General features: G+C 43.7%; 1 long non-coding RNA gene across 1 annotated transcript in view; it reads right to left on the reverse strand.

Moving 5' to 3' along the window:
- Nucleotides 1–13,554, reverse strand: part of LOC123584009 — a 58,387-nt gene that overhangs the window by 18,238 nt on the left and 26,595 nt on the right. Inside the window, exon 3 of the long non-coding RNA XR_006705111.1 lies at nucleotides 12,838–12,966. This is a non-coding gene — a long non-coding RNA (uncharacterized LOC123584009). The remainder of the gene's footprint in view (nucleotides 1–12,837; nucleotides 12,967–13,554) is intronic.

Here is a 13,554-nt window from a genome sequence, read left to right on the forward strand (position 1 = left end):
ATAGTTTCTAGTGATTTTTTCTAGTGAAAAAAATTTAACTGATCACTAGTGAAGGATGAGAAGAATTTACTCATTATCTGGAAAACTGATACATAAAGACAAAGAATCAAGCATTTGGCTTGCCTTTGTGAATGATACCACTGGGTAACCAAATTGTAGATGAGAGGAAATATCTCTTTGTGGAAGTATCCAACAATAAATGAAAAAAAGAAATGATAGAACATCACCATTTTGCCACCCCAGTGAATGAGTGGATCCAGGCATTAGCCATCAACAGCTGCTAATATCACAAAAAGGGGACATGCAGACACGATGTGCCTCCTGATGAAAAACACACCACCATCTATAATCTTGCCAAAGGGATCAAACTTAAGCCTAATCGAGCCTTTGGATCCTGCTACTAATCTGCAGGAAATACAGTCTCATTGGAACATATTAAACTGTTCTTTGAATATGCAATCAGCTAACTCCAGACTGTGGGAAACTTGACAGGTTAAAAGGCTCAGGATCTCAAACAGAAAATTTATAAAAAATAAGAGGGAGTTTGTGGAATTTGTAGGTTAAAAATGATTTTAAAGACCTACCACAGTTTTAGAAATTGGCAGTGCTAAATTATAGTGTTTTAAGGGATGCACTTTTTAGTGAGAAAGCTATCAGGAAACACAAGGAAGTAGTTGCTGGAAGAAACAGGAGAGTCAGTAATTAAGCTAAGCTAGAGAAAATAACAGAAACTGTTCCCTGTGCAGCTGGGGGTATGGATTGAGCCTCATGTTCAGTATATGTCTCTATGGCTGTGTTTTCCCTAATCAGCCTTGTCTCAGATGGTGCATAGGTTTGCCTCTCTAGCTGGACTGGTGTCCCCTGTGGTAGCAGCCATGGGGCTTCCGACCCGACAGGGCCTGAGTGGTCCTCTCCACGATATGAGCCCTTGCCATCCTCCTGTGGTCTGAGACAGTTTCCTGGGAGGAGCAGAGCCACCACTTGATCCTCAGATCTCCTCTCTAAGGTTGCAAATTCAGCCTTTGCTTTTTTCCTCCCTCCATCCAGGAAAACAGAAAGCAAAAACAAATGCTGGGCCTGTCTGAACCATTCTCCTCACCATCCCTGCAAGAGCCCGTGAGTCCTATTTGGCTGTTTCAGGACAAGCCAATTATATCATGACTGTTAATCAGAGTAATGAAGGGAGAAGGAAACTGAGAAAAAGGAAGGAGGGAAGGAACACAGCAGAGGCAGTCATGGAAGACTATGAGTGCTGCCCCCCTCCCTGCTCTGATGTTTTATTCAAGCTATTTGCAAACGAGCCAGTGGAAACAGCATTAACAATAAATGAGGTGCAGGAGGCTGTGGAGGGGAGGGAGGGAGGTTTGAGTGCAGCTCCTCACCAGCCAGGCTCAGGGACACCCTGTATTACCCACCAATATGGGCCCTTCTTCCTTCTCAGGTGGCTTTACCTGTTCACCCACCTGTACGCAGGCCTTCTGAAGAGAGTTATGTCCCATTTAGCAAATAATATGAAGAAGTTCAGAGATTTTTCTAGCACACAAGAGCCAACCTAAAAGGCAAAGCCAATATGTCATTGCCTTGAGGGCGGGAAACCTTTACTCTCGGTCTCAGCATAGCATTGAAATTGTCACAGCCCAAAGGATCTGTTCAGTAATTGCTCCACTTGATTAAAACAGCTAATACTTGATTTGTGCTTTACAATTAACCCAGCACTTTGGCATGCATTGTCAAGTGTTTCTGTAATAACCCTGTAAAGTAGCGGTACGACCAATTGTATAAATAAAGAAACTGAGCAAGGTTCCTCAGGGCCCAAAAACCCCCACTTTAAAGAATTCAGGTGTTTTCATCATCCTTTCCCTTGGGAAGATTTCCATGAGCTCAAATCCGCCCATCTCCTAACTTTCCTAGACTTGTGTAATCCCTTCCTTCTGTCCAACAAATGTGTACCGAGCATCTCTGTGGGCCAGGCGTTGAGCAGGCAGGGAAAAGGAGGTCCCAATGGCTGAACAGTCCTGCTGTTTTATTCTATAGGCTCTTAGGCTACCCATCTTCCTCTTGATATGGATTCTGATTTTACTATGATTAGTACGTCCTGTTAAAAAAAATAACAATAGCCATCATTCATTATGTACTAAGAGCCAAGCACTGTGGTAAACAGTTTACAAATTCTATTTCATTTAAACATGTAAGCCCAGAGCTCCTGCTTTTAAATGAAATGCTATAACACATAATCTTCTCTTCCAAAGGAGAAAATTTTACTTTTCCATATTAACTCCCTAACCTTGTATAGTCTCAGTGAGACCCACCTCCCAGTAGAGAGACACTATCCATCTGTCTGACCTGGAAGCATGATTGTTCCACTGCAGACATACCCCATTTCATTGTGCTTTGCTTTATTGTGCTTCATAGATATTGTGGGGTTTTTTGTTTTGTTTTGTTTTGTTTTTTATCAATTGAAGGCTTGCACAGCAACCCTGCATCAAGCAAGTTTATCGGCACCATTTTCTAACAGCATTTGTCACTCTGTGTCTCTGTGTCACATTTTGGTAATTCTCACATTTCAAACTTTTCATTATTATTATATTTGGTGTGTATATATATATATATATATATATATATATATATATTTGTTCAGTAAGAATCACTTATTGAAAGCTCAGATGATGATTAGCATTTTTTAGCAAAATATTTTTAATTGAGGTATATACATTATTTTTCTAGACAATGTTGTTGCATAGCTTTAATGGACTACAGTATAGTGTAAATATAACTTTTATATGCACTGGGAAACCAAAAAGTCCATTTAATTCACTTTATTGAAATATTTGCTTTACAGTGGTGGCCTGGAACCAAACCCGTGATATATCCCAGGTGTGTCTGTATATCTTTTACACCGTATTTCCTCTTCACACCCATCAGCACTCTGAGTAAGGGGCTTTTCAGCAAAGGGGGTAAAGGAAGGCCAGGTTTCCTTCTGGGATAAAAGCCTCCCTTGGCATGCAGACATTGGATTCCTGTTGGCTAGACCAATGAGACCTTGGAAACTTCAGTTAGAATGAGGTACCCCCTCTTTCTAAGGTCATCCAAAACATCCCCTAATATCCCAAGAAGGCATAAAGGGAGGAAGAGATCTCTATCAAAGAGGACCAAGGCTCAAGAAAGTGATGGCTTACCTGAGTCTTGCTTCTGAGTATGTGGTCCTCACTGTGGCAGCCTGGGCACCAAGCTCCAGTCCAACCTACTCAATCTGAGTCTAGGCTTCAACAACCACATCATTGGAATACACATGAAAATTTGCATATGAGGGGAGACAGTGTAGTGTGGCACAGTGGTTCCCAAGGTGTGGTCCCCACAGACCAACAGCATTGGCCTCACCTGGAAACTTGTTAGAAATGCAGATTCTTGGGCACCACCCTAGACTAACTGAATCAGAAATTTTGACAGTGGGGTCCAGCTATCTGTGTTTACTTTACTATGCCTTCCAAGTAATCCTGATGCATGCTCAAGTTTGAGAACCATTCGTTTAGACAATTCCCTCATCCATCCCTGGCTCCTTTCCTTCTTATACGTCACTTAGGCCGCAATCTTGGCTGACACTTGGGGAATGGAAGGAAAGGCTTGTGTGCTTGGTTTTCCCTTTGCCATTTTATTACCCTGGGGATGGTTCTGAAAACTCAAACTTCTGAACAAAACCTTTTTTGCTTGTACTTTAATCCATCATTTGCATTGCCAATAATGTGGGAGGAAAGAAGTTCCTGGATACCAACTGGCTTTTAAGTGCTTTATTGTATCTGCTCAGAAGCAGGCTTGGAAGTGGAGGGCTCAGGTTTCCCAGGCCAAGAATAAGTGAGGCCTTGAGGTCACAAGGAAGAGGGGCTCTTATGGTCACAGGCTGGGGGTGTGTATGGGCATGGACACAACAACACTGGCACAAGACAGAGCCAGATTGGGGGAGTGTCTACAGACTGAAGAGACAAGAGGATATGAATATCCCCCAAGTCACAGAATTGCTGGCTGTCAGAGAAAAATCTAGTTTACCCCCTAACTCTGATTGGTACCTTGTCTACATCTCTCCAGACCCTGGACCTACATTTCTTTGGTCTGGGGAGGTGCTGACACCACTAGCTGATATTAAAGGAAAGAGCATGATAACATCCATTAATTTTTTTCAGCAAGTCTTGTTTCAGATTGCCCCATGTGCCAGGCACAATGCCAAGTAAACAAAGACAGACACTATTCCCAGTTTCACAAGATGTACATTCTAGTGGAGGAAACGGGCACCTATCTCTCAGTTAAGTTTATAATTACAGCCTGTGAGCATGGCAGGGGAGTGTGTAACAGGGACCTGCCAAGTCTCAGGTAAGGGAAGGCTTCCCTGGGGATGGGGCTGTTTGAGGCAGGGTCTAAAGGTGTTTACTAGGCAAAGGTCAGTGTTGTGGTGGTGAGAACAGTACAGGCAAAGGCACAGGACATAAGCCGAAATGGAACATGGCAAGTTTGAGGCTCAGAAAGAAGACCCAAGGAAGGGACACAGACAATGGCAGAGGGAGGCACGGTATCAGATGACACAGGAGGGACCCTGCAGGTTATGTAGCTTGGCAGGTTTATAAAGCTTTTGGTCTTTATCCTCAAAGCAATGGGGAGTCTTTGAAGGATTTCAAGCAGAAAGGTATCAGGGACAGAATCACAAGTCGTAACCCTCACTCTGGCTGTGCCATGGAGAGGGGAGTGCAGATGGCAGGAGGGTACACCAGTTATGAAGCCAGTAGAGTGGTCCAGGGGGTTCTGCTGAGTGCTGGTGGTGGGAGTGAGGAGAACACAGAGTACAGAGACGTAGATGAAATACACAGTCCTTGGGCATGGATAGCGAGCGCGTGTGGTCAGAGCCGGAAAAAGCATCAAGGGTGTCTCTTAGGTCACTAGATAAGGGCTGCATGTGGTGTGGGAACTGGATTGGGAATGAGGTAGAGTGGATCAGCTACAACTGCAGAAGTGATGTACCCAGAAAGGACAAGTGATATAACTGGAACAGTCTTCAGTGAATAAAACTCACCTAGTGTTTAATTAAAGCAGGTGTCCAAACTTCTCTCAGGTATTCTTGGTGATCTCATGTATTGATCAGGGTCCCTTCCTCCTAATGGGATCTCTGGGCTTTGTTCACTCATACCTCTGCTGCAGGTGGAAGGAGAAGAGAAGGGATGGGGTGGGGCACCAGGTCACTTTGTCATGTGTATCTGGTGGAGAGATGGGCACCTATCTACTTGCAGTGCTTGTTTATTGTGACTATTTAGCTTACAGAACAGCATTCCGCTCCCTGAAGGGGAGAGTTGCCTAGAAATGCAATAATTTACATCTGTGGCAACTTTCTACAACCATCTCTCAATGAATTAGTCAAACCATCAAGGCATCAAAATTGGTTCTTGTGATCCTTTCATCTTCCAGGTTGTTTGCCTTTAAAGTTTAAAATGGAATTGAAGAGCATTTATAGCAATGAGACATTTCTGTGAGCCTAGGGGAAGGGGTCTTTGATAACTAAACACTAGAGAATTACAGAAAATGAACCCAGCTATTGAGGGTTTTTTTAGGCAGGTTTGCAATGACTTGTACTGGCTCTTGGAAAAGCGTGTGGGCAGCAGGCACCACTGGGCTTGGAGATTGTGTGTGCATATGATAAAATTTTAATAGTACATTTGATCTGTTTCAGGATGAAGATCCAGATAGATTTAGGTTTCTGCATTAGTCTGGATTGAGTTGGGGCAGGGATCAAACAGTACACTCAGAAGAGATGACTAAAGAGAAGTTAATAAAGGACTAAAGGAGGCCAACCCAGGGTTAGAGAAGCACCCAGGCTATCTGGAAAGCTCTAACACCCCAAGGCATGAGAGGGGAAGAAGAGAGAGTGGTTAATTTTTCCTATAGCTGTAGGACTACCCTGAGTCTGCAGAGAAATGAAGCTGCTGCCAGCCACAGCCCAGCAGGCAGGGAGCCTGGGGAATAAATCCATAAACCTCTCTTCTTGCAGGTGCTTCTCATCAGTTCATCCAAATCAGAAACCAATGAACAAGGAACTGCGACTCAGTTCGCACAGGCAGTCTCCCCGGGCACAAGGCAGGGCCAGAAAGGTGGAGAATGGATGAGCAGGGACAACAGAGACAGCCCAGCACGTGAGCTGAGAGGCTGAGTCAGATTTGCAAATTTGTGTGGTTCAATATACTTATCAAAATCTATGAATTTCACCACCAAATCTCTTCTGGGTTCATGATGATATCGTTAATCCCACCTTGGATGGTATTAACCAAGAAACAAGAAAACACCTGCTAGCCCAGGATGTGCCTGGGGTGAGGTGGGGTGGGAACTGTACTGAATAGCACTGCCTGTTGTTTCCTCAGTTTCCCCTCTGAAGAAGACAGGGTTTGCATTATTGATGGAATCAAAAGGATAAGTTTGGGGATTGCATGTTTCCATCCTGCTTGCTGTTTGTCCAGTAAATCACATTTCCTCCATAGAGCTTGAGATTTCATCTCAAGTGTGTGGACCAGACATAAGCAGACATCAAAGCTGCCCTTGGAGAAAACCTTCTGTGATCCTGGCTAACTTTGATCAGTTCTTCCCCAAATGCAGACATAACACACAGACTATACCAGGACACTTTCCCCTGGGTCCTGTTTTATTTCCCACCATGTAGCACACTTGCAACAGACTTTGCTCCTCATCTTTTCCCTGACTAGACATATTTTCTCTTCACTGGCACTTGCTAATTTTAGAGCAGTTAAAATGTTCCCTTTGGTGAGTCAGGGAACCCCTGAGGGTCCCAATATAGGGAGGCACACTCGCTCAGACACTGTCCTCTGCTGGAAACTGTTGGGATTGCTCAAGTCTTCAGTGAGGATTGTGTGACAGTTCTGCGATGTCAGGGTCTAAACCTCCCACCTGGGTTGGGCAGCTACACCTGCTATGTAGGTAATGCCTTACATACCTAGAATATTCTTCTCATGAAGAACCTAGATGCAAAGAAATATTTTAATATGATGCAGGAAGATGTTTTTCATGACTTGGTATAGAAAAGGAAACAAGGTACAAAAACACATGAAAGACTGAAAAATTTGACTACCTCAAAAATAAGAACTTCTGTATGACAGAAGACACCATAAACAAAATTAAAGAAAAAAAAATGAGAAAATACTTACAGCAAAGGATCAGTATCCAGAGTATATAAAGAACATCTACAGATCAAATAAAAACAAAATAATCCAATAAAAATATTCTAAAGATATAAAATTCTAATTCACAGAAATATAAATGCAAAATATAAGTGTAAAATTTATGAAATAAAAAAGTAAAATATAAATAAAAAGGAAATATGAATGGCTGCAAAATGTGTGACCAAAATGCTCCATATTGGTAATTAGAAAAATGGAAATTCAAACATGAGGAATTTTTTTTTACCTACTAAATTGGAAAAAGTTAAAAAGAAAAAAAATTTTTCCATGCTGTATCAGTGGGATTGTAAGCTGGTATGATCATTTTGCAGAGTAATTTGGCAGTATCTATTAAAGTGAAAAACGTTCAAGGTGCCTGGGTGGCTCAGTCGGTTAAGTGTCCAACTTCAGCTCATGTCATGATCTCACAGGTTCGTGAGTTCCAGCCCAGCATCTGGTTCTCTACTGTCAGCGCAGAGATCACTTCATACCCTCTGTGTCCCTCTCTCTCTGTCCCTCCCGCACTCACACTCTCTCTCTGTCTCTCTCAAAAACAAATAAACATTTTTTAAAGTTAAAAATGTTCATACGTTATGAGTCAGTGATTCAGCTTCTCCATATCTCCCCCAGAAAAACAATTATCCACGTACTCAGAACGCAGGTCCAAGAATTTTGTGGCAACTTTGTTTGCAATAGCAACAAGTCCATGGTCCAAAATGACCATCAAAATGGGATTGGCTAAATAAAATGTAGTTTATCCATACCACACACACGCACACACCTGTATAGCAGTTTTTAAAAAATGTACTATATGTACTGACATGGAAGGACCTTCAAGACCTATTGTGGTGTGAATAAAAATCAAGCTGTAATATGACACTTAATATGATAACATATATAAACACACTCATGCACATTAAGTGATATTATTTTTTTTTCTATGGGTATAGATACCACAGGTGGTATAGAAGTGTAAGTGTATAGAAGATGACACATCAAACTGATGGCGTGAGTCTTTCCTGGGGTGGAGGTGAGGGCTAGACATGGTGTTCAAAGAAGATATCAGCCTTACCTGTAAAGTTTAAGGTTTTTAAAAAGAGAATATATTTCTGTAATACTTGTATAATTAAAATTAATAAAATCTATTCTTATACTAAAAAGAAGAAAACATTTCTTAATCTTTATTCATAAAACTCCTGGAAGAGCCAGGGAATCTGAGCTATAAGCAAAATGGTGCCTTGGGTGATTTGCCAGGAAACCTGCTAAGTGGAAGGCACTGTGGTTGTCATGGAGATGGCTATCCTCACCACAAACCATCCTATGCTCTTAGCCACATGTCAGCTTCTCCCATTCAGTGTCATGCTTTTAAATCTCGGTTTAAAAACTCAACTGTAATAATGCAATCCCTATCACTTACTGAAGGTGTTTGACATTAAAATGTAATATCTTATTTAATCCTTTAGCTTCTCCCTCTCTCTGTCTCTCTGTCTTACTCCAGCTGAGGTTATGTACCTTTAGAGATGTTAAATAGCCTGTCCCAGGTCTGCTGACCAATATGTGGTAGAGTCTGTCCTAACCCCAGGGGCTATACTTTCAATCATGTAAACTGGGTTACAAAGTCACAAACATCTTTGTAGTTTTGTTAAATTCAGAATATCAACTTCCTGTCAGGAGTTTTCCTGGGTTTCTCTGCCACTTAGGTCATGGCCGCCTGCTGCATTGCTTTGTGACAAAATGACAGCTGGTTCATTCTGGGAGAAAAATCTACCATAGCATGAGGTGTTATTCAAGCCAGTGCAATGAAGAAGCTCAAAGACAACTACATACTAAAGGAATTACTAAGAGATTAGGAGTAATCCTCAATTGCAAGACTACGTCAAATATGTTTTAAGTTAATTTTAGGAACAAAACTAATCAATATTAGCAGAGGTTAAAGTCTGACAATAACGTAAGCCTTGCAAGATTCTCCTAGGATACAATGTGCTCCCTCCTCTAAATTCTGGAAATTTTTTTATATCAAAATTAAAGGTTTTCCAGTGCTTCCAGGCCTGCTCTCACAGCTGAACCATTCCTGTCAGGCAAAGAACACAACTGAACAACATCCAAGGTTACAGAGGCGTGCCTCTGGCCAGAGGTCCCCACAGCAGGCACCCTGCTGGAGATCTCCTTTGGAGAGGAGGCAGGCTTTTGCTGTGGAGAGAAGGGCTTTTGAGAGATGTTTTGGGAATAACTTCTGAGTGGAGGGGGCAGTGGGTTTACAACCAGAGCTGTGATTCCTTCTCTTCCGATTTAAAAAAAAAAATAAATTAATCTCTATTTGGATTCTTACTTGAGAACAGGTGTGTCTATGAATAATACATAGATGGGCAGGCCACACACAGATCTGAAGGCCCAGAAACCTGAAAGTAAATGAGACCCAGAGTGTGAAGATTACACAGTAGATTTTAAGTAGCATCACGTAAGCAAGGAAAAACCTGGGAAAGCACAAAACACACTCTGCAAATAATAAGCACATCTAAGCCCCTGGCTATGTACGCAAGCACATCTCCTCTCAGATAATGGTAATTGCAAGTCGCTAGGTTCCCATTTGAGGAGAGGGGAGATAAATCAAGAAATGCAATTTAAAAAAAGATTGAAGCATTAGGGTTTTAATGAACGATGTTTCAGGGCAGAGAATTAAGGACATTTAAATCTTCCTTTCTGGGTTAGAACTCCTTCCTGCTCCTTAAGCTCAGCAGGGACTGGCATAAGAGGAAAAATGGTTGGGGCAGCAGATGCAGGGTGGGGTGGGTGGCTGCAGAATTCCTGGGTCCATTCCAAGATTACACTCCTGGCCTCCGACAGCTTACCTCTGACTGGTCTGCCCACCGAGGCCAAGATGTGTGGTTTTCATTTGTTAAACATGACATAATGCCTTGACATCATATGGATTAGGGAGATTAAACTCCGGCAAAACCTTGTGATGAGGGATTTCTAACCAGCAGGGTCTCAGCCTAGAGCTCTCTGGGAGAAACAGGAAGAGGATCTAGAAAAATGTGCCCTCGGCCAGCCTGAAGAACATGAGGAAGGATCTCCGACTCTTTGATTTAGTCCTTTGAAGACCCACAGTGTTCCCAGATAAAAAGGAAGCCTTGAACATCACTGAGACTCCTCTTCTTTCCAGTAAGGAAGTACTGCTGGCCAAGAAGGGTAGTTTGAGATCTCAACAGCTTGAATGTGCATGCTTGCATGTGGGCACGTGCACACACACACACACACACACACACACACACAATACATATGCTTCTTATCAGCTCTGTTGTGCAAAGACTTTTCATAGGTAAAGGATTTGGGTTTTTATCTTGCCCAAATCCTTTCAGGTATTGTCTTGAGGTAGGACAAGTTCCTTTAACCTTGCCTCATTTGAAAATGTAAGAAGGGAAATATTATCCCCTGTCCACCCTGAGCCCATAAGTAAAATGACCCCACATTTATGAGCAGAAGATATTTGGAGCTATAGCAGAAAGCAGATTAATATGGAACTGAAAACAGATCCCTTAAAAGTCTGCCCACAGTGCAGAATTGGTAATAGATGAACCTCTTTCCCATTACAGCAACAATACCACAAGGCAGGATTTGTTTGCAAGAGAATAGATTGGCAAACAACCTGGGACTAGAAGGTGGCTCCCACCTTGCTCTACAGCCTGAGCAGGGCTGAAGAGGAAGAGGAAACCAAGGTGGTGGCAGGCTCCCACAGGAAGCAGAACAAGGGGCTGCACAGAACACCCCAGCCTGTTCTCTCTCTCTCTCTCGATGGCTGGCCTTACAGGTGGAACCACCCCCCCCCCCCCACCAGGTCATTCATGGTTAGAGCCAAGGAGGGTTGGGCTGGGTTGGGTTGGCAGGTAGCTTGCCCTTTATTCTCCCCCTGATGGAATCATTTGTCATGGTGACAGAGGCATTGGAGTGGAGGGATAAAGGGCACACTGACATCTGCGACCCAACTTTGTATTCTGGTTCCACTGTGTATGAGCTGTGTGACCTTAGACAAGGCAGAATACAGCGTGGCCAGAAGGCAGATGAGAGGAGGTGAGTGGTAGGAAGGAGCCCTAGAAAGGGCTGCAGAGCCTTAGGTACTAGAGATGGGGTGGCAGCTTTATTCTGGGGCACATACCATGGGTCCTTCCTGGGAAACCCTCGCCCTGGCTCCCAAGCCCCAGCTTGCCCATCTTTGTGAGTCACTTTCTAATACCTCTTTCCTGACTCTTCTCCGGGCCCTCCCACACACCCATTTAGCACTGCCTGAGGCAAGCCACCCGGTCACACAGACCTTTAATAGCGAGTGAAACAGTAGCAGGTGTCAGAGCTGAGAGAGGAAAAAAAAAATCTCAATCCCCACTGGAGGGCGAAGATCATTTTCTTTCTGCATTTCCATTTAAAGGGAGAAGTGAAAAGCATGAAATCACATGCCAACAGGACGAGAGAGTTTAAACCAGAATAACCTTGACAGGAGCAGACACCTGCAGCTTCCAGGTCACAGTTCCCAAAACTGAACTCCTGGGGAGGAATGGAACATGCACACAGGGAAACACAGGCGGAAGTCACCCAGCCTTCCAACCTAGGTGCCAACTCTCTACCCACTGGTCTGCTGGACCTTTCTACTTGGATGTGCCTCAGGCACTTAGGCTCACCCTGCCCCACACTCATCCTGTCATCTGTCTTCCAAATCTGCTCCTCCTTTGGGTCTCTTGTCACATGATGACTCCTACCCAAGCCAGAAGTCCAGGGGTCTCCCAGAACTGCCTATTCTCTCCCTATTCCTCCTGCCTTCCTGAACCACCACCAGCTAATCAGCATCTCAGCCCAGCTAGTTCTGTCTCTGTCTCCTTCATGCACATGGCCTCTGTCTGGCTCCATCATCTCGCATGGACTCTGAGGCAGCCTCCTGCCAACCCCCATGCCACTCTTTCTCTGATCTAGCCTCTATTTTTCTCCCAAGATGACCTACCCCCTGAAATGCAAATCAAATGATGGAGCTTCCCTTCCTAAATTCCTTGAGTGGTTTTCCTTTGCTATCAGGATAAATTCTAAACTCAGGCTAGTGTACGAGGCATTGCAAGCTTTGCCCCTATCTAGTGGTCCAACTTTATCTGCTTGTCTACTTACCCACCCCCAACTCCATTCTCAACTCTTTCCCTCAGTGTTCCAGGCCCTTTCACACATCATGGCTCTTTGCCTTGTCTTCCTGACGAATTCTTGCCTGTCTCTCCAGATTCTGTGCAGGTGTCTCCCCATGGACCCTTCCCCCCATCACCTCACGCATGTCCTCTATCACACCAGTGGTTCTCAGGCACCTTTCTGCCTCCCCGACCGGTTCCCTGAGAGCAGGAACTCCATCTTGTTCATTTTAGATCCTCAGGCCCAGGACAGAACCTGACACAAAAGTCTGAACAGGGGTCCATGGAAGGTGTGAGCCTGTGAATTACTCCTTCTTGGGCAGAGACACACTGTGGAGAGAGACCAGGGACAACTCAGGGCACACAGTGGGCCTAGAATCTTGCCTGGACAAGTCCTGGGCCTCTAGGGCAAGTGGGAAAATTGAGTGCAGACACCAAAGACCATCAGAATAACAGATGAAACATAAAAATACCAATACCTTGTCCCCATGGTGTCACAGGAGAGAAATCGTTGCCTGCTCCTGGGATTAGAGAGACACCGATCTTGCATTTTGTCCTATTCTGCAGGAGCATTCTAAAGTGGATTCAGGCCTATCCAACTTCAGAATCTGTAAGAACCAGGACAGAAGGACATCTGAAACACCACTGCTTCACTACTCTGTATACACAGGAGGCTGAAAGATGACTTTGCTCACTTTTCTTTTGAGATAAAATTCACAACATAAAAATTACCATTTTAACCATTTTTCAAGTATATAATTTAGTGACTTTCATGACATTCGCAATGTTGTGTAACCATCAGCACCGTCCACTTCCAAGATATGTCCATTACCCCCAAGGAAACCCCTACCCATTACGTCGTCACTCCCCATTCATCCCGTCCCAACCCTTGGCGGCCGCTAACCTACTTACCGTCTGTAGATTCACCTGTTCTGACCATTTCATAGAAATGAAGTAACATAATATGTGGTCTTTTGTGTCTGACTTCATTCACTTTGTGTGGTGCTTTGCTGGCCATCCATCTTAAAGCGTGCATTAGCACCTCCTTCTAGCTTTATGGCTGAATGATATCCTTTTGTACGACGATCCAATTTGTTTATCCATTCATCAGTCAATGGACGTTAGGTCGCTACCACTTTTTAGCAATTACGAATATTTGGCTGCTATGAAATTTGTGTACAAGTCTTTGTGTGAAC

The sequence above is a fragment of the Leopardus geoffroyi genome, chromosome B3, assembly GCF_018350155.1.
Source record: "Leopardus geoffroyi isolate Oge1 chromosome B3, O.geoffroyi_Oge1_pat1.0, whole genome shotgun sequence".
In the NCBI taxonomy this organism is placed as follows: Eukaryota; Metazoa; Chordata; class Mammalia; order Carnivora; family Felidae; genus Leopardus; species Leopardus geoffroyi.